The sequence below is a fragment of the Meleagris gallopavo genome, chromosome 1, assembly GCF_905368555.1.
Source record: "Meleagris gallopavo chromosome 1, MGAL_WU_HG_1.1, whole genome shotgun sequence".
In the NCBI taxonomy this organism is placed as follows: Eukaryota; Metazoa; Chordata; class Aves; order Galliformes; family Phasianidae; genus Meleagris; species Meleagris gallopavo.
The window spans coordinates 87261898-87284513 of NC_139404.1; the positions used below are offsets into that span (position 1 = coordinate 87261898).

At 35.7% G+C, this 22616-nt stretch overlaps 1 long non-coding RNA gene across 7 annotated transcripts in view; it reads left to right on the forward strand.

The window, feature by feature from the left end:
• The first annotated feature begins 732 nt into the window (after window positions 1–732).
• LOC109369748 (uncharacterized) overlaps window positions 733–22616 on the forward strand; it is a 110033-nt gene continuing 88149 nt past the window's right edge. For 3 of the 7 annotated variants that reach the window (XR_014887319.1, XR_014887323.1, XR_014887324.1), the window contains exon 1: window positions 733–932. This is a non-coding gene — a long non-coding RNA (uncharacterized LOC109369748). The remainder of the gene's footprint in view (window positions 933–22616) is intronic. The other 4 variants (XR_002119182.3, XR_014887322.1, XR_014887320.1 and 1 more) reach the window with 4 other exon arrangements.

Here is a 22616-nt window from a genome sequence, read left to right on the forward strand (position 1 = left end):
GATGGTGTCAAAGTCTTTACTGAAGTCCAGATAGATGACATCAGCGATTCTTCCTGTATCCATTGATGCAATCACACCATCACAGAAGGCCACCTACCTTTCAGGAAGAAGAGGGACACACCATAATTGTTTATATAATCTGTAAATAAGCAGCTGTATGCCATTGTTTTTTGCTTGGAAAGGGATGCCAAAGGAGCTTCATCATCCTAATAGTGACCTTCTTGAAAATTAAATCAAAAACTTTAGTCTAAGCAGCATCATTCAGTACCTTCTAAAACAAGCTGACTTTTTTTTTTTTTTTCTGCTTGAAGTGCTCCCCAAAGAGGAACACTTCAGTAACCAACATATAGTGGTTCCATTTTCACAAAACATCAGAAATCATAATGAAAATTATGATATACTAGAAACATAACTTAACTTCATGTCATTTAAGCACAAGCACTTTCAACAAAGCAGAGGAACACTGCTGTGATGTTTAGGTAATTCCCTTCCGTATTTTTAGAAAAACATCAGTGTTATTCACTTCCTTTCTACTGAACTACTCAGCACCATCCTCCTCCCAAGGACACATACAGTCCATACAGTATCCCAACTAACTGGTAAGTTAATGTCAGTGAGCACCTTCAGTACAGAAAGCATAGGCTTTGTTCAAACACTTCTGCACAATTCTACAATTCTGATTTTGTTGTTACAGCCTTGTGCAGCAGAATTGCCAGGTTACAGCCTAAACCAATCTTCGAGCACCAGGTGAGAAGTCATGGCTAACCTAGGGAGCTCAGGTGCAAACAATGCAGATGAGCAACTAGAAAGGGCAGAGCCTCAATCTGCCCCTCCTCCTTCATTCAATCCACCTTCATTTAAGAATTAGCAGCCAAAGGAGCGTTATCTTTCTTGAGAGCAGTTATGCTTCTCATGAGTCCTTGCTGGAAGAGGTGAGCTAATTTTCCTTCTTTGTTACCTGCTATTGTCTCTATGGTGCTTTCACTGCATTCCTTTGCTGCATATCATGCAAATTTGTTTCTTATTACTATATGATGCTTTCATCATGTTGTCTTTTCCTACTCTTTGTGTCTATACTGCTAGGTAGCCATCTAAGATTAATTGTGAATGTTTTAAATCAAAATCGCAGAATGTTTTTTCATAGCAAGTTAGGTGACACATGAAAGATAGTCAAGATCCTTTGCTTCTTCTTGTCAGAAGGACAATAGTCATGCAGTGCTTGGTTTGTCTCATTAATGTAATGACTCTAGTATGTATCTTGCAACCTTTGTAACTTAGTTGATAGTATCAACAGATTACAGGAAGCAGTAAGACAAGCAGAGAGAACTTTCAGTTAGAAACATTCAGGAGGACAAATATTTGCTTACCTGCTTGATTATTTAAGTATATTCATCCCACTACAGAATGGTTGGTGTTAGAAGGTACATCTAGAAGTCATCTAGTCCAACCTTCCTCTCCTTAAAGCAGAGCCAGCTAGAGCCAGTTAACCAGTACTGTGTCCAAGTAACCTACTGAATATTGCCAAGGATGGAAATACCTTAATAGTAATCAGTCAACAAATTAAGCTTAAGTACTTACAGCTCTTGCAGGTGCAGATTTTAAAAAAGACTAGACATTCTAACTGCACAATTTTCTATAGTAATTATATTTTTTACTGTTTACTTCAGATATGATCATGGTATCACTTCAAATGTGAAATTATCAGTAAGCATTACTACTCAAAAGGCAAGAGAATAACTAGATAATGTATTCCTGATTTGTTTCAACAGTAGTTTTTTTTTTTTTTTTTTGTATTGAAGACAAAGCTAGGTGAGTTCAGTTAATAACATAACACTTTTGTCTCATCCCTTTTCTTAAGGATTAAGCATTTCTGCAGGCTCCAAGTGTAGAAATGTAAGGACTACCACTTTGTCACTGTTTGGTCTGAAAATGTGTTTGCACAAATGCAATACAGACATTGTTATCTAGTAAATATATTTGTCGTTAACGTCCTAATATTCTAAGACACATTAAAAGGTTAGACATTTCACAATGCTGAACTTATGAAATACACAATGTGTCTTTCCTACCTGGCCATTCAGATTCTAAACCCAGACTTAAAATTTAAATGCTGAGATCTTACATGGGCAAATGATACTGGAGAATTTTCCTGTTGAGGCTTCTATATCTGGCTTTAACCTGCACTCAAGTCATTAATTCAATTTCTACATAACAGTAGAAAAATGCTTCAATCTTCTGAATTCTTGGAAGTTTGGAGAAAATTCACAGTTACTCATGTTTTATTTCCATTGTCTAACATGTTAGAACTGTACTTTGGTTACTGCTTTTGGATTCTGATCTGTTCAGTGTTTTCTCACTGTAAAGCTACCCAGTGGTTACTGAGGAAATCATCATTCTTCTGCTCAAAAGGATTTGAATTTCACCTTTATTCTGCTGCTGGGTATCTTAATACATCCTGCTTAGAATGTGAAGTCACAGTTCATTTCATGCTTCATTAATAGAGCAAGAGAGCTTATGAATTTACAAGATGCAAGTACAGAGCTATCCTAGCCTGTGCTTCTAGCTAATACTTTTTTTTTTTTCTTGTGAGCTCTTATTTCCTCCCTCCTTTATCCCCTTCAAAAGTGTTGCAAGCACAAGTTACAGTAATTGTTACAACTGCATGCCTACGTGCAGTTACTACTGCTATTAAGTACCTCAAATGGTACACCATTTCAATGGTATTGATAATGATCTACAATTAACCAGCTCACTTGCTTTTCTGCTGTTCTTTAATGCAGCAGGAGTAAACATTTCAGTACACAGTACGTCACTGACATTTAATCAATCACAGAACAGTTTGGATGAAAGTATCTTTAAAGATCACCTAGTTCCAGCTCCTGCCCCTCTTGAGGAATGTGGGAAAACTACTGATTCTAAGAAGAAAGATACTCCCAAAATAATAATGGAAGAATTACTTCTCCTCCCCTTGCCCCTCTTTCCTCTCCCTCCCCCCCAACATCGACTGTTCTTGAAGCAAGACAAAAACTTAGATAACGATGAACAGTTTCAGTATAAGGATGAAGCATTTGAAGTTTGAAACAATCTCAAGATCAATTAGAGCTAATGTAATCAGGTAAAAACTATGTGCGTTAAAGAATAGTCCTGTAGAAGGAGGGTGGGAAATAAAGGAAAAATATAGCAAAGAATGCTTCCTTTTCTGTCATTTGTCTGAAACACTGTAAACATCAAGCTGAACATCTTGCAGGTACATTTAAAATGCATGTGTGTATCCATATACACACACAGATGAAATATCTAATGTTTTTTGAAACTTTAAAAACCATTTTTAGATGAGCTAAATTGGTATTTTGGATGTGACAAAGGGAGGGACAAGGGCACTTGTCAGGCAGGAGGAGTACCTTGTGTTTGTCCCTGATCCTGCAGCATCTCCATGAGTGATCCTCACACCAAGGCCCACACCATTTGGGAGCACTGCAACTCCCTACACAGAGGAGCAGGTGACAGCAGCAGGGAACCCACTGGCTCCCTAAGAGATGGGTTGACGAGGACCAGGAGTCACATCAGCCCTATGAGAGGTTGTCCCCTCAGTGGCACTAGCAGGGCTTACACTTCAATTAAATAAACAAAATAGACTAATGTTATTAGAATGGGTGTATTTAGAGTGTCTCCACAAGCCCGCTTTTGACTCATCACTTGTTGCAAAATACCGAAAATGACAGTATGCACTCTTCTATTAGGTCATACTGAATAGGTTGAGAGTTAAGAGCCTCTGAAATGAGGTTAGCTTTTTTTTTTTCCTATTTGTAGCTAGCCAAAGACACTTTGACATAACATAGGAGGGAGCGTTATGTACACAGTAAAGTTCTTAGGCAAAAGGAAGTACTTCACAGGATATTCATCTTGATGTCACTTGTATTCTCTGGAGTAAAAATTTTTACTGGAACTAATAACATATGTTAAAACAAAATGCAATTGTTGCTTTTCTTACTTTCTCTTTTAGCCTTCTGAAAACATACTGCATACTAGAATTAGAATTACTGGTCATGCTGCCATTCATTTCTCATGGGTACTTTCCATCAGACTTTTCAGCCACATCAGTGTCAATATAGCATTACCTTTTTGTTAATTTCACATGGCCATAAACATGGTATTCAGCTCCTGTCTCTAATCATAAATGTTCAAGCAACACAATCATTAATATCTTACAGCACTCTAGTAAACACTAATGGATTAAACTGCTGATCCTGTTGTCTTGGATCTCTGTAACATTGTGACCTTGCTGCTATAGTTTTAGTGGCTGTTCAACCAATCAAGGATAACCACATTGTCATCTTGAAGCTTTACATCCAGTACAATACTTAGAGCTGAATACCTGTTGAATATATGCTGAATTTGGCATTGGTTTTCAAATGTGTTAATATTACTCATCACAAAAAAAAAGAGCTTTCAGCATGCATCTTTTACAGTAATGGAGTGACTTGCTTGTAAGAATGGCACTTAGCTAGTGAAGATACTTCGCATGTAAGATAGCTGTTTCTCACTACAATTTATCCAAGTCTAAGATTCCACGTACAAGCACATAATATCTCCTTCCAATTATTTCTAGATAGCTCCTCTGTCACTGAGTTTATTATGTGTTCATGAAGGTAAGAAACTTTCATTAGTTGGAAAGTGACCTATGTATTTTTTTTGTCAAAATTAAATAAATATTTAAGATATCACTGAGAAGTGTACTATTCGATAATTTTGTACTCTCACTCACCAAGAGTATCACTTCACTCAAGTGAAATTCACTTTAATCTTTGAAGTATAACAAAATTAAACATTTGTGGAAATCACAAATAAATCCATCCAAATAATTTTGAAGTGTTTAATGGTTAAAAACTTTCTACTGTCAGCTGATTTTACTGTAGCTGTCAGCACTATGGAAGGTTTCATTCTCTATTTTGTAAAATTTGTAGGTACTTCTATCAAATGTTCAAAACTAGTGCCAGAAAAATACAAGTTAACTACATTAAAAAGCTTTTATTTGTCACAAGTTACTGCTTGTCTCTTGGTAGTTAACTAGAGTAATAGCAAGGACAGTCATCTTTGTTGCAAGTATAAGCCACCCAGGCTTTAAATCACAATATATTCTGAGGCGTTTACAATGCTATTTAATGCTGTTCCTTTTAAATTGCTGATATTTCAAATACTGCATATAACTACACTTTTGCTAACCTCAATTGTTTACTTTTAATTTTGATGCCATGGAGTAAATGCAAGCTGACCTTAATTGAGTCCATAATGTAATTTCACTGCCATAAGCTGAAACTAATCTACATATCTTCGTGTGCTCCCATTTTATCTTCATCTAGCATTCATCAATATGTAATATACCTCTGCAAGATCTTCATTATTATTTAGCTGTACAAACCTTCTTCATTAGGGTTAAACTAAGAGCCAAGACTCTCAACCATCTTAAAGACATACATGTGATAAATGGGATGCTTCATCATCTTTTAGCCTTCTGATAAAGGCTCAGACTCCTTCTTACAACTTAGATTAGCCTTCATTACTAATTTCTTGCAGCATTTATCCTTTTCTGGAAGGCTTAAATGGCTAAATTGCTTCCTCTCTTCTTTCCCATTACAAACAGGTTTAGTGTTCGTCAGAAGGGCCCAGTGCATTTCATAATGAAACTCAAGGATTCTGTGCAGGGTAAACAAAGCTTACTGAGACATGCTACTTCAAACTGTATCAAAGGAATAACAATATCTAAGATTTAGATCCCATCACAACTAAAAAGAGCACTATCTCTCCATACTTAATCTTGAAGATATTGTCCTCTACTTTAACAGTCATTAGTACAGATGAAGTGTGGAAATAGTGTTAAAGTTAAGAAGATAGGCAGAATCACAGAATCAGCTGCTTACAATCTTCTTAATAAAAGAAAACTCATTGTTATCTTTTAGTTACTGATCATTATCATACAGATTTATTATTCATGTTTAGGAGCGGCAACTAATTCAAATAATTTCTAGTCACCACAAATGCTCTATTATTGGTGTGAAAATATCTTTTGCAGCACAGATATACAATAGGTCTTTCAGTAATTTGCCACAAAATGCCTCTGTAGGTTATTAGCAATTTGTGTTGCAAATACCTTTTGTAACTGCATCTGAAAATTTACCTGCTAGAAACAGAAGTTCTACCTCTTTTTACTTCTATGACAGTGTCATGATTTCCTCTTACTTTGTACTTTTAAGAAGTTTTAGGCCAAGGAGTAAACTGTAGGAATGGTTGGAAAAAATGATTCACACAGGTGAATGTATCCTAGGAATGTCAGGTAAAATATATTAATTTTGCGAAACAAAGCCTGGACTGAATTTCTTCTACCTGTCTAATACCTCTAGTGGCTTAGTAGTTTCACACCTACTTTCAGTGAAAAATAAAGGCAGTTAATGTCTTTAATTTCCACTAGACAAATCAAGAAAAGAGAATACTCTCATCGAAGTTACTAACATTTCTACATCACTTTGCTGCACTTAGATTTAAATACTTTACAAATAAGGAAGCAAACTGGCTGTACTAATACTGCTGCAGTAGGAACTGACCTGAAAACAGTTGGTACAGTTTAAGAGATACTAATGTGCTGACCTCACAATAGTAGATTTTCCGAATGGGACATTCCATTCAAATCAAGTAGCCACTCCAAGCGAATAAGTGCACAAGACAGTAGCCCTTTGAAGACCCTTTGCAACCTTAGCCAAAAAACACTCATAGCTATTAATTAAGTTTATTCTCACCAAAAGGAAAACTAGGTTACAATTATAGGTTTACTGTAAGTTTAATCTGCAGATGTATTGGATCAGCAGTCCTACGCTCCCACACTTTGAGAAGTGTGTATCTCTTTGTACAGACACTTTTTCATTCATTATTTTTATAATTGCAAGTTATTTGGGATTTTGTTAATGACTACTTTCATGTAGTAACTGGAATTAGCATTTAATTGAAATTAAAGCAATCAGTTCTTTTTAGAGATCAATATTTATCATTTTGCATTTGTGCATCCATCTTTATTTTCATTTCCTGCTTTCCTTAAGTCTTTTTTTTAGCCAACTGCTTAAAAATACAAGAAACCACACAAAGTATGATCTATGCTCATCAAAATCAATAGAATGTTCACAGCCTGAAGTCTTACTTCATCTGTTAATATTTCCTCTAGCTTTTATATAAGCCATTGGATATTGTATTCTTTTGGAATCCAGTACTACTATTTTGAGTGAAGGAATGGACATTCATCATATACCAGTGTATACCTGGTTTCAGATTTTGTAAAAGGTCTGCTCTAGAGCTAGTGCTTCCTGTTTTATTATGTTGGCCCATGATGTCAGTAGTATGGCATTACAGGCAGCATGGTAGGATAAGCTGAACCTTCCTGTCAGTATCCTGTTACTGTGTGACAGATGGTAGCAAAGAGGAAGTCTGACAAAACAGCATACAACAATGAAGTTCATATGAAGCAAAGATGTTGGTGAATTCCTCCATGTGGAGAAAATGGCATCATTTGACATTCATCAGTGCTTGCTGAACATCTGTTGAGACCAAACAATGGATGTGAGCACAGTGAGGCAGAGGCTGGTGTGTTTCAGTAGTGGCAGCAGCTAGGTACAAGACAAGTTACACTTGGGATAGCCATTTCCAGCAGCCACACCATGAAGTAAGCATCTCAGTCATCCATACAAGTAGGCTAATGGTGGTCATTGCTTAAAAAACAGCATTTTGTGCCTGAGAATTTACTCTATCAATAGTGTTGTTATTGTTCTTTATATCTGTTGTAGTTTCCATGGAAAAAAAAAACTGGAAAGCATTACTTTTGGAGCAACCTACATATCCTGTTAGGTTTTAATAAGGCAAAAAATAGGCCACGTGCAACTTCATAATTGTTGATTTCAGTGAAGAAATAAGGTTAGGGGATGTATAATTCTGTTTGTTCAATGCTTTTTCTTCATGCAAGAGAATAAGTTTAAAACTTCTATAGATCTCATAGCATGTAGTTGATTTCAGACTCTGAAAAGCAGTGTAATTGCAGATGAGCAATTGCAAAATAACCAAGTCACTTAGAATATTTCATGTGGAAATAGGAATACATAATACCAGTGCTACAGCCCAACATAATTAAGTTTTATTTCAGCTCCTGAGATATGAAAGATATTTAACAGGTAATCAAACATACTATTCAAAAATCAAGTGGCTGAATTTTTATCTTCCTTTTGGATCTTACACACTTACAGCATTTGTCATTTCTCCCTTGTTTCATAGTTATCTAGCTATGAATCTTGTGCAGATCTGTCCCCATCCTGCTATTTTTCACATTTTTTCAAAAAAGTTTTCTTCCATAATTTAGCTAAATAAAGGATACATACAAACAATGTAGTTTGGAGGAAAAAATGCAGAAAAAAATTGGGTTAAGTATATCACTTGCTAAAACTAAACACTTGTTCTATGACCTCAGTGAAGGATACATGATGAATTGCCTTTCAACCACATCAGACTTTCCAATTTGCTTTTGTTTTGTTATCTGACAATCTTAAATTCAAAGTGCAGTTTAGCATACATATCCCAAGTAAAATCAGACATCTAAACCAGAAAATATAAATCTCTCACAATGTTTCAAGATGTATACATTCCTTATTACTATTATATATATATATACACACACACACACTGAACACAATACCTTAGAGAACAAGGGGGGGAAAGGAAGGGAAGTTGTAAATTTCAAGGTTGGAGTGTATTTGCATTTGTACTATTTCCCTCCAGTAAATTTAAATATACTCTTTAAGGATAAAATGTTCTGTAAGAGTCCGTGGTCTGTACAATGTTCTATTTGCTAACAGTTCTTACTCTCTTAGGTCTTCCTTTAAGAACAGGGATATCTATATGCCATGCAGTGCTGCTTACAAGAAGCTCAATCTTCAATTCTGAGAGTCAGTTTTTCATATTCCTTAATTGTCTGTTTGAATTATTATCAAAGTCATTCCATACTCCAGGAGCATTTGTAAGATGATCTGTGATTTTTTTGTTACTTCAAACCAACAATGTAGTTTCAGAACAACTTGAAACTGTACATTCAGTCCAATCTGCATTAGCCAGTAAAGCCAAAGCATTTTCATATTGTATGCTCTCACCCAGATTCTTGAGTTAAAGCTGAAGCTGAGAGAATTGACAGCATTTTCAGACTAAAGGACAATTGAACTGAAGTTTGACAATAATCAAATGTATCTATATAAACATGGTTGCAACATTCACTAGCTCCCTGACTTGACAATGAAGTGCTAGCAGGTGACTACATGATCTGTATGTGTAATTATACCAACTAAATATCATGGTTTATATAAAGATAAACTTTTTGTGAGTTTTTTCCATATTTTAAAAGAATGGAGGTTTTTATGGATGTTTTGGTTTGATTAGACTTAAGCTGAATACAAAGACTTAAATTGCACTGGCTGACTATCAAACAGCCTGTAAATAACCACTTGAATATCAACTACCTGTAGTGTTGGGGTGTTGTTTTTTTTTTTTTTTTTTAAACTATTTCTGTTGCAAAGTACCAGTCTTTCAAGTGACCCAAGTGTCCTTCTACTTCACCTTACTTTCCAGATAGACTTCACTTGTGGAATACAAAAATTTTTCTAATTATTTTTAAATTAATTATTATGAAAATGAGACACTTTTAAACATGTGAAAGCTATTTTCGACTTCTGAGTGTTGAACAAACAGTGGAGAAGTGCAGGAAATTATAATCTTTTCTAGAATATTTCATTTAATAAGCAACAGAAAACTCAATGCTTATTTTAATATTCCTACTACTCCTATCCCTTCATGTTCCACACATGAGAATGACTAGTTTATGATCTTACTTGACAGATGACAGCACTAGACATGGATGAACTGTCTGTACCTGTCCCAGTCTTGGATAAAGTAATTATTTTTAAATATCAGGTCTTTATTGTTTTGTTTCTCCCTTCATGGGTGGGGTATTTTAAGCCAGAAGAATATTGGAATTTTCACTTTTCTAGTATCCATGAATCCTGAACTTTCTTCAAATTTAGTGAAAGCAAAAGATTTCAGAACTTTCATTACATTAGTTTGCATTTTTGTCTGCAATAAATTCTTTAAGTTGTCACTGTACAGATTTTTAGACAGAATTACTCTAAATCTTTACTTTTTTTTTTTAGATGATAACAAAAAGTATCAGGCAAGTACCACAACATACAAGACCTCTTTATTTTAATCATCAAGCACAAGAAGGATAGCATATAGTTTGTTGGCATTCACAATATTTGGCTTTTCATAATAGTTCATTTCCTTCAATATAAATATGTTGTGGTAAGATACTTTTTGGTTTAACGCTGTCTAGACAATGGAAGACTTAAAATGTACTTGAATCTTACATCATTCTGAAGATGTTCATTTCAGTTTTATCTCCAATAAGAAATTATTTCACTTGTCTCTAGAGAGAAAAATCTCCCTAGGTGAGACCCAAATATTTTCTTAATGTGATGGGCAGACAGCAGCCTTAAAACATTTCTTAGTTATATAGCTAAAGACTCCACTGTTGGAGTAGAACTAAGGACAAAACAAAATATTGCTGATGAGAGGCCTTAAATTCTTGCCTGAAAAAGATAGTTGAGTCTGGTTTTTATTATTATTGACTCCTTAAGAATCAAAAGGATAAACATAATTTCTGGGAAGTTGGCATCAAGATTTTTATGGTAAATAGATGTTATCATATGTTACCTGTTTTGGGCTATCCCTCCCTTTCTGTCTCATACATGGAGTTCTAGAGTTATGGCTTAAGACTTCCTTTACTGTAGCTTCCCCACTCTTATGCCTACACAAGTTTTATCTCATTTCTCCCTTATCATTGTAAGCTTTCTCAAACCAGAGCACCTTACAGTTCATGCTACCATGCAAATCAACATTACTTTTACATAAAGTCTAAATATTTTCTTCGTATTTTCCCATTAAGTGACTTTTTATTCCTTTTCTACTTGAACCACAAGAAACAGATGAGCATTAGGAAAGGAATGGTGGCATTGAAGCTCTTCATCCATGGTATTTTTTTTTTTCCTCTCAGAGCAAGTGGTAATCTTGAAGAAATGCTTATCACATTATGCTGACTGTCACAGAAGTTTTGACAATAAAAATCAAAAAGCCTCCTGTACAGCTTGCTAGCACCAATGTCATTCTTGTTCCATGTAGGACATACAGAACTAAGTAAAAGGTGGTGTATGTGCTTCTTGCTGTTGAGTGATTCACAGGAAGCATTCTACACACCTGAACTACAGCAAAATCTAGCTGCCTAGATCTTATAATTTATGAAGTACACACTTAACCAAAAAGAATTGATGTTGATATGGATTTCAAGAAGTTTTCAGCAATGTAATAACACAGATATGCATTTAAGTCAATTCCAACTTACTGTCATGTTTTACATTAAATTCTAGACAATTCTGCCTCCAAGCAATTCTTTCCAGGGGATGCCTGTGTAACTGACACCTTCAGTTTTTAAATTAAGTAATAACATAATTACCTCTGCCTGAAAATTGAACTATTAAATCTATTTTTAGGGCTAAAAAAAAATTATAGTTATTTTTATTTGTTCTACATATCACAGACCTGTTATAGGACCACATTGTTCCCACATCTTGATAAACAAGTGACTGCTAATTGCCAGTAAGCATTAATCACAGGTAATACAACGCTAGATTTTTCAAAAGCTAAGGTTCTTGTTGAAGCACCATATCACAAAGTATTTCTGATGTTTTAAAACAAAGTCAGAGTTTTTCAGACACCACAGTTACTCCTGTTTCCTTATTTTCATATGTTGTTGGCTCCTGTTAGCTCATATTTCTTACTCCAGTAAGTACATTACACAAGACAGGCAAGAACTAGTAGCCTATACTTGAAATAGATAAAAACGCAGGACTGGCACCCAAACTGCACTTTCTGTGCAGTGAGTATTACACCTCCTCTGTCAGCCTCCTTGAACTGCAGCCTTCAGAGTCTTGCAGCATATATTTGCTTCCATCCAGAGCTGCACTGTTCTTGCTACTTGGAAATTACTTGTTTCTTTAAAGAAGCTGAGGTCAGCCTTTAAATACACCAAGATGTGTTCAGACATGAGTGGCCGTGCCTTCTCACTCCATGGAGCAGTTGAAGTTTTCCAGTGTGAATGAGCAATTTCAACTAAATTATTCATCACTTTAAATGAAGTCTTTTGTTACTTGCTTCACAAAAACAAACAGCATTGTTTTTTTTCCCCGGTCTTTTCCTCAAGTTTGCCCTCAAGACTGATCAATAAAGTCACTTACTTACTAACACTTATTAAAGTATTCCACATCCCTAAACTAAAGGAAGTCAAGTAGTCCATATACAAAAAGCCCAAGACACAAATAACAAAAGATTCAGTAGCAGTTTGTCAGGTCCTCTAAAGGGGAAAACCCCAAACTGGATAATAGCTTTAACTGGTGGATATTTGGATTATAAAGGAGTTACATACAGACAGTTGAGCCTTTCAAGAGTCATAAGACCCGTACAAACATGAACAGCTACTCTTTTCCACTCCATTTTTACTTCTCAATTTCAGTAAGACTAACACCGTACATTCTTAAGGCTATCACCTGTAGTCTTCCACTCTCAAGACTCAAAACTTGTTGAAAATTGGTCTAGATAGTACATCCATTTGATAGTACCCGTATCTCATGTCAGAAATCCATATCCCATCTTACATTGCATCCAGGATTTCATAGTCTATTTCATACCTGTTATCTTAGAGAAATAAAGTGGTTCCCTTGTATAGAAGTTACTCCATAAATTATACAGTTCCCTGGTTGATCAGTGATTCATCTTTGAACAATTATTATAACTTTTAAAAGAATTATCCTTAACAACAAGAAAAGGATAAAACACTTGTTTGCTATTTATGTAGTCAGTTAACTTTTCATGACTGTGTAATCAAGACTGGGCAGAACTGTTTGAGCACTGCATATTGTTATTTATTTGGCAAATGGTCAAGAATTAACAGTAGTAGCAAGCAGTACTAATTATTCTTCCAGATTCCACTGTAGAAAGTGTGAACAGGGAACTGCTTTTTAATTGTTTCTGTAAACCAGCACAGATCACCTGAGCCTAGTTAATAACTTGTTGTTGCAAGCCATCTGTCTCCTGTAGAGTTGTTCCCCAACAGAGGGGCAGACATTACAGGACCTATGAAGAAGAATGACTTCACAGCCTTTGGAAATACATTAGGTTGATAATTACTGAACTTCTTATTTGACAGCGCTAAAGTCTTACGCCTGAAGATAAGTTAGAAATAGTATTTCTATCTTCTAGAGCAAGAGATGACTATGTAAAGCACAAACTTGTGAAGATATGACATTGTCCATTTGGCTGATGCATGATATTTTCATACATCTCTACAATTTTGGGGAATAGACCAATGCAGTATATTGATGTGAAAAAGTATCCAACAATAGGGGGAGGAACTAAACTGCTTAATTAATTAGTTCTTTAAGCTCCATCTGGTTGAATAACTCAGAACCAAGGCAGTTTCAAGCTGTCCTTCATATAATATGTCCTAGACATATTATTCTCCCAATTTACAACAAAATTAAATCCCCTGCTACCTGTCAAAAGAACTGTTTTAAGATCATAACATTTATGTGCTTATGATATTATCACTTAAGATATCCTCAATTAATTTTGAAAGCCTCGGACCACTGATCTGTTTTGGATCCTCACTAACATGTTTTAGGAAATATCCTCTTTCAATTCTTTCCTTGACTCTATTCATCTTTGCACACTATCAAAGTCACTAACAAACAGGGAAGAAAATAAAATTGAAGTTAATACATTATTTTCTTCTATTCAGTAGGTTTCTAGTACCTACTGAATATACTTCTTCATGGTCTTCTGAAATCAGAGAGAAGATGTCCTTAAAAGCCAGCAAATATGACACTTTTATGATAAGCATAGCATGCCATGGTTTTAGAGGAACTGTATAATTCTCAGTCTCTAATCATACTGTGAAAAATAAACTACTAATTAATGTAAAATATCACCACGTGGAAAAAATTCCACATATTTCCTTTGAGATAGCACTGGTTTCATTCTGTTAAAGCAAGCCTCTATACACCTTTCCAGCTATATAGACAAAAGCATACAAGTAGTGGCTGACAATGATATAAAGTCTAACACCAACACTCCTCCACTCTAGCTTCAGAAAAGCTATAGCAAAGAAGAGAAAGCATTAAGTTTGCACCAAAGAAAAAAGATCAAGAAAAACAATCCCCACACCCCAGTTACAGTAAGATGTTTTAACATACCATCTGTCCACTTCAAGACAGAAAAGCATCAGTTGGTACATAATTTCTCACTTACAGGATAAAACGTAGCAGTTATTCCTACACATAATAATTTACATCACTTGAGACTTCAAAAGTGAAACATTTATGATTAAGAGACTTCCAATTGTTTATGTTTCTATAAATTCTTTCCACCACTATGTAAAACACTAAGATCAGAGAAAACCAAAATCAGTTATACAGCTTCTAGTCCAAAACGATAATGAAATGATAATCCATCTGCTTTCAGAGGTAGAAAGGATGTACAGGTACTTATGCAGAAAAGTGTTCAATATGCTTTTTTTTTTTAAAAAAAAAAAAAGGACAGCATTCATGATAACTGAAATCTAATAGGGATTTCTTTTGTAATTTGTTGGCCTCACTATAGCAGTGTTAGCTCTTGTCAGAAGAGTAATTGTGCAACTTACATGTGCTTGTTGATAGTTCTGGCTATAAAACTGCACCTCTGCCTTTAGAACTTCTGACATGAGGGACCCCATAACACTGTCAGGGAGATTTTTGTCCCTAGCAGCTTAAGCATTGTATGATACATTATAACTAGGTACAGGCAGCCACACAAGAGACCTTTGAATCTTGTTCTACACTGCTTTATTTCCTTAAAATATGAGTTTCCTCCACATTTTGTTCTCAGAAACCTCTCCTCACTTACACAGTTGAGCATGGAGTATAGCCGATAAGGGATCACAGAGGCACCTGTAACTATTACTGTCCACAGCCTCTGAACTATCTGAAGAGCTAGAAATAGTTCTCCTCATTGAAGTGAACATTCAGTTCTTGAACTCCGCAAGATAGATAAGAAGCACCAAACTCTTATCCTGTAATCAATATAAGGTATCACACTGCTATACTGATATTTACATTAAAGCATATTTAAAAATATATAAAAATTGATATTCAAGCAGTAGTTCTTATTGTTTAACAATATTACTAAATTCTGCTAATAAATTCAAAATCTAACAATCTTGTCTATCACACGGTACTTAAGGGACATTGAGAATAGCATAAAATTTAGTCTTCATTATTACCAGTCACTATTAAATGAGGAATCAGCTAAAAAGTTTGTTTTTTTATGGTGGAGAAGAACTTCATGTCAGAAGAAAATTCATGTTTTGTTTCATGTAATTTTGCATATTAGTAACTTCTCTTCCAGAACCACCATAATTTCCTATTGTCATTCCAAAAATATTAAGTGATATAACAGTTCAAAACCTCTTCCGTGTTTGTTTTTCCTAAATCTTTCTCTAAAATATATTGGTCAAAAGCATTAAAAATTTTTGTGTAATGGAAACTAAGAACCTAGTTAGAACAAGTATCTTTATTATCTTTATTAGAAAATTCAAAGACTCAAGACAACAAAAATTCTGCCTGACATCTTACAAGCAATAGAAAAATCCATAAAGGCTCATTGATGAAGCACATGTGGAAAGCAGATTTCTCTCAATTCTAACATAACAAGTCCTCACTGTAACATATAAGCTTCCACAGTAATATTTTACTGTTAATTAATAGTCCTATAGTGTTTTCCTCTGATTCCTCAGCAATTAATTCTACCCACTTCAACACAGTCAGTACACGGTTAGGAGTCTGACATTTTTCAGAGGAGCATGTTACTCAGGTCAAGTTATGCCTTTCTCATGGCATTCTCTATATATACATTTTTAATAAGAGGATTAATATTAGGGGATTTTTTTTTTTCTTATTTAGCTTTTAAATCTTTGGTCAGTTCCAATTCTAATGCAAGTCTAAAAAATGATAAAGAACTTAAGGTAAAAAATTATTAGAAGCTTGAATGCAGGCATCAGCTAAATATTTAATTCATACTGGACAATATTTGAATGAACCATTCAGGAAAACTAAATAGTTCCTATGTTAAAGAGCTGGGAGCAACTAGAGAAAGAATGTGAATCCAATTATTTTCTAAGTTTAAAGACACCTGAATTCTTACCCAGCTCAGCAAACACTACCCTTCAAGATTTCTTGGAGAAAAAGGAAGGAGGAAAAGCATTCAATTATACAGAGTAAGGGGGGGACTTGCTTACTTTAAAAATGCATGCATGCATGCAGATATATATTTATATATATATATGCACTCTAACATTTCCATTTCTTTTTCATGCTTGTTTAAAGCTTGCTAAGTGACCAGCACATTGTGGTGTTAAACTGATACAAATAGTTGCTAGTTCTTGTTCTTTGAAAATTGAAAAGTGACTGAAAAGTAGTAGGGCTGGCAGTAAGAAGTGTTAGTCTGAAAGTCACTCATTAACATGTAACTCCTACCTCCCTTTGGTAGTAAACATTTCAGAGCAAGTTGAGTTTTTCAGGTCACAACTCTATACCTAAAAAATGAAGTATCATCTTGAGAATAGGTGTTATATTATTATTATTATTTATTTATTTTTAATGAAATGGCAACATTTGCCCACTCCTGGTCAGTACTGTACTGTACTGTCAGTACAGGCTGAACTTTAAGATTGTTAATATCATACAAATTTACTGAAGTAAACCCTTATGATATTACACTGTTTTTCAATCAAAAATTATGATATAGAAATTTGCTGGTATAAAGCTGCATTTTGCAGTTCATTTTTCCTCTGCTTGGGGAGGCTTAGAGATTGAAATAACAGCTCTTCACATGTATTAGTAATTAATAGAACTCCATGTACCAAGACAGTGATATGACATTTAAAAAAAAATTTTGTCTTGTCAAGATTTGGAACAGCTAGTATTAAAGTTTTACAAGTTTGGGAACAACTCATACAGCACCACATTTTTATGGTCTCCAGACTTAGTGCTTAGATTAGACACTTTCTCAAAAGTAATTTTTTGATTGATCAAAGCCTGTTTTCTCTCTGACCATACCATCTCCCCCTACAAGTATGTTCCACCCTAATCCCAGCATGCAAATCCATTTCCACTCACACACCTTGAAAACCAATGCATTGTTTCCAAGCACTGCAATTGTAGCTTGGGTTTACAGGTCGTACTTAAGTTAAACTTCTGAAGCATCCCAGTATCATGTGATAATCTCTTCTAACTCAACTGCAATAAAAGGTGAATCTTTCATTCTGGAACATTTCTTTGGCAAAGAGTAATAATTTTAATATATGTACGTATTTTGGGGAACATAGAGAAAGAAAATTAGTAGAAGTGGATTTTTTCAAGGAGAAAACAATGACTTTTTTGGAGAAATTTCATGAACAGTTTTCAAAACCACAACTAGTACACTTGTACCATAGCCTTTTTTGATTATATTTCAAGTAGCAACAAAAACAAGTAGAAGCATTGCATATGTCACTGAAAGTTTAAGGTTTGCATAACCTACAGTATTTCAAAGATTTTCTTTTTACAAGAACTGTTGCAGAAGAACAACATATAATGTTAAATTCATATTCCTCAGAATCATTTCTGAAAAAAATTAGAAAAAAGGAGGAGACAGAAGAGTTCTGTCTGCATGTTCTGAATACAAAGTTAAATGCTTCCGCAGATGTGTTTTCAACACTTCAGTAGGGTAACTAGTTATAGACTAAGAAAAAAGTTTTGAGTCTATATCAGAGGTAGATCAAACCAAAACATGCGTAAATCCTTTTCCTTGTCTCACCCAGACTAGCTATGCTGTCATCAATAAGATTTTTTTTAAGTGTGTATTTAAGGATAATCTAAGTATTTCATCTTGAATGAAGCCACAAAGTCAGTACCCAATGACATCTTACTTCACCACCTATATGGAATCTAATAGTATTTTAGCACTGCCTTAAAATACAGACTTATAATTAAGTTAGTCTGCCCATGCAGAAAATACTACGCAAAAGTGGCAACTCATTTCTTGGAAATGTTTCTTGAGTCGTGCAGGACAGTTTCCCTGTATTGTTAGCTCAAAGTATTTACCTCTCCCCAAGTACAATCTTCAAAATGCACACTGTTTCACAGAATCAAAGCTGACTTAATTACAACTAGAAAAATCATACACGACATCTATTTTCTAAAGGACAAAGTGGTAGAGTAATTTCACTCCCTTCACCTCAATTCAACACTCTGTTCATCCTCACTGCATACCCAGCACTGGTGAGGTTGCACCTTCAGTACTGTGTTCAGTTCTGGACCCTTCTGTTTTGGGTCTGGTGCACAAAAATCATGAGGAACAGTTGAGCGATCTGAGTTGGCTCAGTCTGGAGAAGAGGAGGCTCAGAGAAGACCTTACAGTTCTCCACAGCTGCCTGAAAGGAGGTTGTGGTGAGGTGGGGTGTTGGCCCCTTCTCACACATATCTAGCAATAGGACTAGTGGGAATAGCCTCAAGTCACATGTGGAAGAGATTCAGGTTGGATGTTAGGAAAGATTCCTTCTCTGAAAGAGTGGTCAGACTCAGGAAAGGGCTGCCCAGAGAGATGGTTGAGACACCATCCTTAGAGGTTTTCAAAGATTATTCAGATGTGGTACTAAGGGATGTGGTTTAGCAGGAAAGTATTGTTGGTAGGTAGACGGTTGGAATGGATGATCTTGGAGGTATTTTCCAACCTTGAAGATTCTTTGATTCTGTGTTGCCAGTGGGCTTGCCGTGGGGAAATTATACATTGGTGTTAATAAGACAAAACATGGACACAGTATCATCATACACTAACACACTGAAAATTACTGACACAAGTGATCATTTAACCTTGTGCCTCTTACACTTGACACTGTTTTCTTTCTCTTGGCTTAGAGAGAAAAGAGCAACCATATTCATAAGCCTAGGAGAAACATTCAAGTGCTCAGAGCACATTATTGCATCACTCATCTAGGTAGACAAATTCCCTTCCAACAATCAACCTGAAGTTTAGTCCATTCTCCAAGCAGCTTGATACAAACATCAGCCTTGGTCAGTCTGTTCTGGACTGCCTCCTACCTACCCTCTTTAAGCATTTACCTACAGCTTTCATTCTGTCTTAATCCACAAGGAACCATAATCACAGAATTTCTCAGGTTGGAAAAGACCCTAATGATCATCAAGTCCTACCACAGTCTCAGCATACTACCCTAACAACCCTCCACTAAATCATATCCCTGAGCACCACATCCAAATGTTTTCTAAATACATTCAGGGATGGTAACTCAACCACCTCCCTGGGGACCTATTCCAGTACTAAATAGGACCTTTCTGTAAAAAGTTTTCCTGGTATCCAACCTAAACCTCCCCTGACACAATTTGAGGACATTACCCCTTGCCACCCGTGAGAATAGACTAGCCCCACTCTCTTTGCATTTGCCTTTCAAGTATTTAAAGGTCTCCCCTCAGCCTCCTCTTCCCCAGACTAAGCAGCTCCAGATCCTTCAGTCACTCCTCATTGGGCATATTCCCCAAGCTCTTCACAAGCCTTATCGCTCTTCTTTGGGCCTGCTCCAGCACCTCAATGTCCTTTCTGTACTGAGGTGCCCAAAACTGAACACAATACTCACGGTGAAGCCTAGCCAGTGCCAAGCACAGGAGCAGGATTTCTTTGCTAGTTCTGTTCACCACATCATTCCTGATACAAGCCAGGATGCCACTAGCCTTCTTGGCCACCTGGGCACACTGCTGGCTCATATTCAGCTAAGTGTCCATCAGGACAGAGTACCTTTCCATCAGGCAGCTTTCCAGACACCCCTCCCCAAACCTGCAGGGCTGTTATGACCAAAATTCAGGACCTGACACTTAGTTTTATTGAACTCATACAGTTAAGCTTGGCCTATTGATCCAGTCTATCTAGGTCTCTCTGTAGTGCCTAACTACCCTACAGCAGATGAACACTCCAGACTTCACGTCATCCATGAACTTATTTGTCTGTAGTCCAATGTGGATATCATCCCAACTCAGTTACTTATGACTCTAAAAGTAGTTTCTTTCTGCTGTATTTCTTAAGAAATGTGTTTTAGGTGATCTAATAGTAGCATAAGAATTACTTGTTTCTCTAACTCTTAAAATAGAGTTTGTACATTCATTTCAAGAACTGGCTTGAAAAATCAGCTATAAGATTAAGTTTGAAAGATCCCTGTCAGATGACAATACGTAGTAAGTTATTTTTCCCCTTCATTTAAAAATACTGTGGACAAGATATAAATTAAATACTGTTTCTGCTTATTTCTCAGTTGAACTGCTAGTGCTGTCTCAGTGTTCATTAATAAAGAATCCTTGATTCCTCAAAGCAAGACATTTTGCTACGCACCTTCCTTTAGATCTTCTGACAGATAGCTGATTCAAGGAATGCTTTCTCTGGAGTAGAGAATATCTTCATACAACAAGACATTTCAGAACCTCCACTTCATTATAAACTCTCTGCCAGATCCTCCCATTTAAATGTACGTTTGAATTTAAAAAACAGTCGAAACAACAGAACAAAACACACAAGGTAGGTAAAATCTTGCAGCTCAATTCCACGTGAAACATTTCCCAGATCTAATTTAAGTATCATATTTAAAAAATGCATGAATTTTTCAACCCACCTTCCTTCAATTCAGAGGAAGTTAACTAGCTCAGAGCAAATAAGTGTCAGAATTGTGTAAGCATAAAAAAACAGGAAGGAAATATTCTGTTGCAATATACAAGGAATAGAATCATATATAGAATGAAAGACAAGTAGTAAAAGCTAGGTTTCGGGGTTTTTTTTCCTGCTATTCATCAGCACTACTTTCTGCCAAGATCTGGCAGCTGGCATAAAAGGTGGCAACACCTGTTTAGATCCTGCAGATGAAAGAATCTATTTTCTCCTTTGGGAATTTTTCATCTCTGTAGTGTGACCCCAAAGCCCCTTGAGCATAAATCATATGTTTTATTTCAAGGAACAGGTGTGACCCTGTAGCCTTCTCTCTTCAGAGACCACAGTAGATACAACAAACACAGAAATTTGACAAAGCTAGGAGGTTTACTTGGAGTTATTCAAAATTTATTTAAAACTAGCAGATGTGTATCTGCTTTCCTAAGCCTTCCTGATAAACTACATTCCTGAAAAAAGAAATCAGGAGAGATTCACAGACGTGTCCTTTAAACCATGGCCAAAAGTACCAAAGAGCACAGATTATTGATCTTATTTGGGGAATGACTTCTTTATAGCACAAAATAAACTTCCTGGAGAATTTTCTCCTTTTTGTAAGCAAAATGCAGAGTCCTCAACTTGTCTATAGTACTTGTTACCAAGGAGACCAGGTTTAAAGTGTTAGACTTGTAATGCTAACAATGAAAAAACAAATATCTACTTATGTCATTTTAACAGTATATCAATAAAATGCTATGGCAACATTTTAAGAAGCCTAGATGGGTCACCCAAAGAATTGACAGATGTATCAGAATGGAAATCTAGAAAACACAAGTTCACTTTGATACACTTGGAGAAAGAGTCTAGAATAATAGATATAGAATTGGTTGGAACTATCTGTTAACTCCTATTGTGTTTTAACAGATCTGGAGGAGAACAATTTACTCCAGACCATAAATTAACTGTGTAGTCCTTTCCAGATAGAAAGATCCTAAACACGAGTCCTGTGCTACTGGATGGCGCAAACGATCACCAGCAGCTCCATTCTTTGCTCTTGAGCATACTCATATTCATCTTTTTAAACAAGATTCTGAATGGTCTTGCTGTGTGTGAGATACCTTCATCTTTTAAGGAGACAATATTTAACAAGCATACCTAAAACAGTCCATTATTTCAGGAAAATGCATCTAACTAATGTTCTCTGACCACTTGGTCTTAACTTGGACAAGTTAAACTTCATTTTTGTCCAGTGCAGAGCAATTTTATATTACTTGACATGCTTAGAAATATCAACTATACTATTCATACTTACTGCAAGTTTTTGCACCAAGATTTAAAAGATATTTCCACAAAGACTCATGTTCTGCACTTTTAATGAGACTCTCATAGAAGGGGCACATGCTTCCATTACTGAAATAATTACGTTTACAAGTTGCCAAACAACTTTCAATACCCCTTTCTAGTAATCTCCAGATGTGAAAAATGTTTCCAGCCTGAGAAGGAAATCAAGTTCCAAAAATCTAGGATTAACATCTACCGCACAATGATAGTATGCATTTGCAACAGAATACACAGATGTAACTTGTAAAGTATGTTGGCTTATTTTTAAAGCTTCAATATTCATAAAGGGAAGAAATTTCTCTTGGGACTGAGAGACTGTGTATAAATAGTGGCTGCAGTCCCACCATGTGTCTTGCATTTCTTCCATAGTGGTA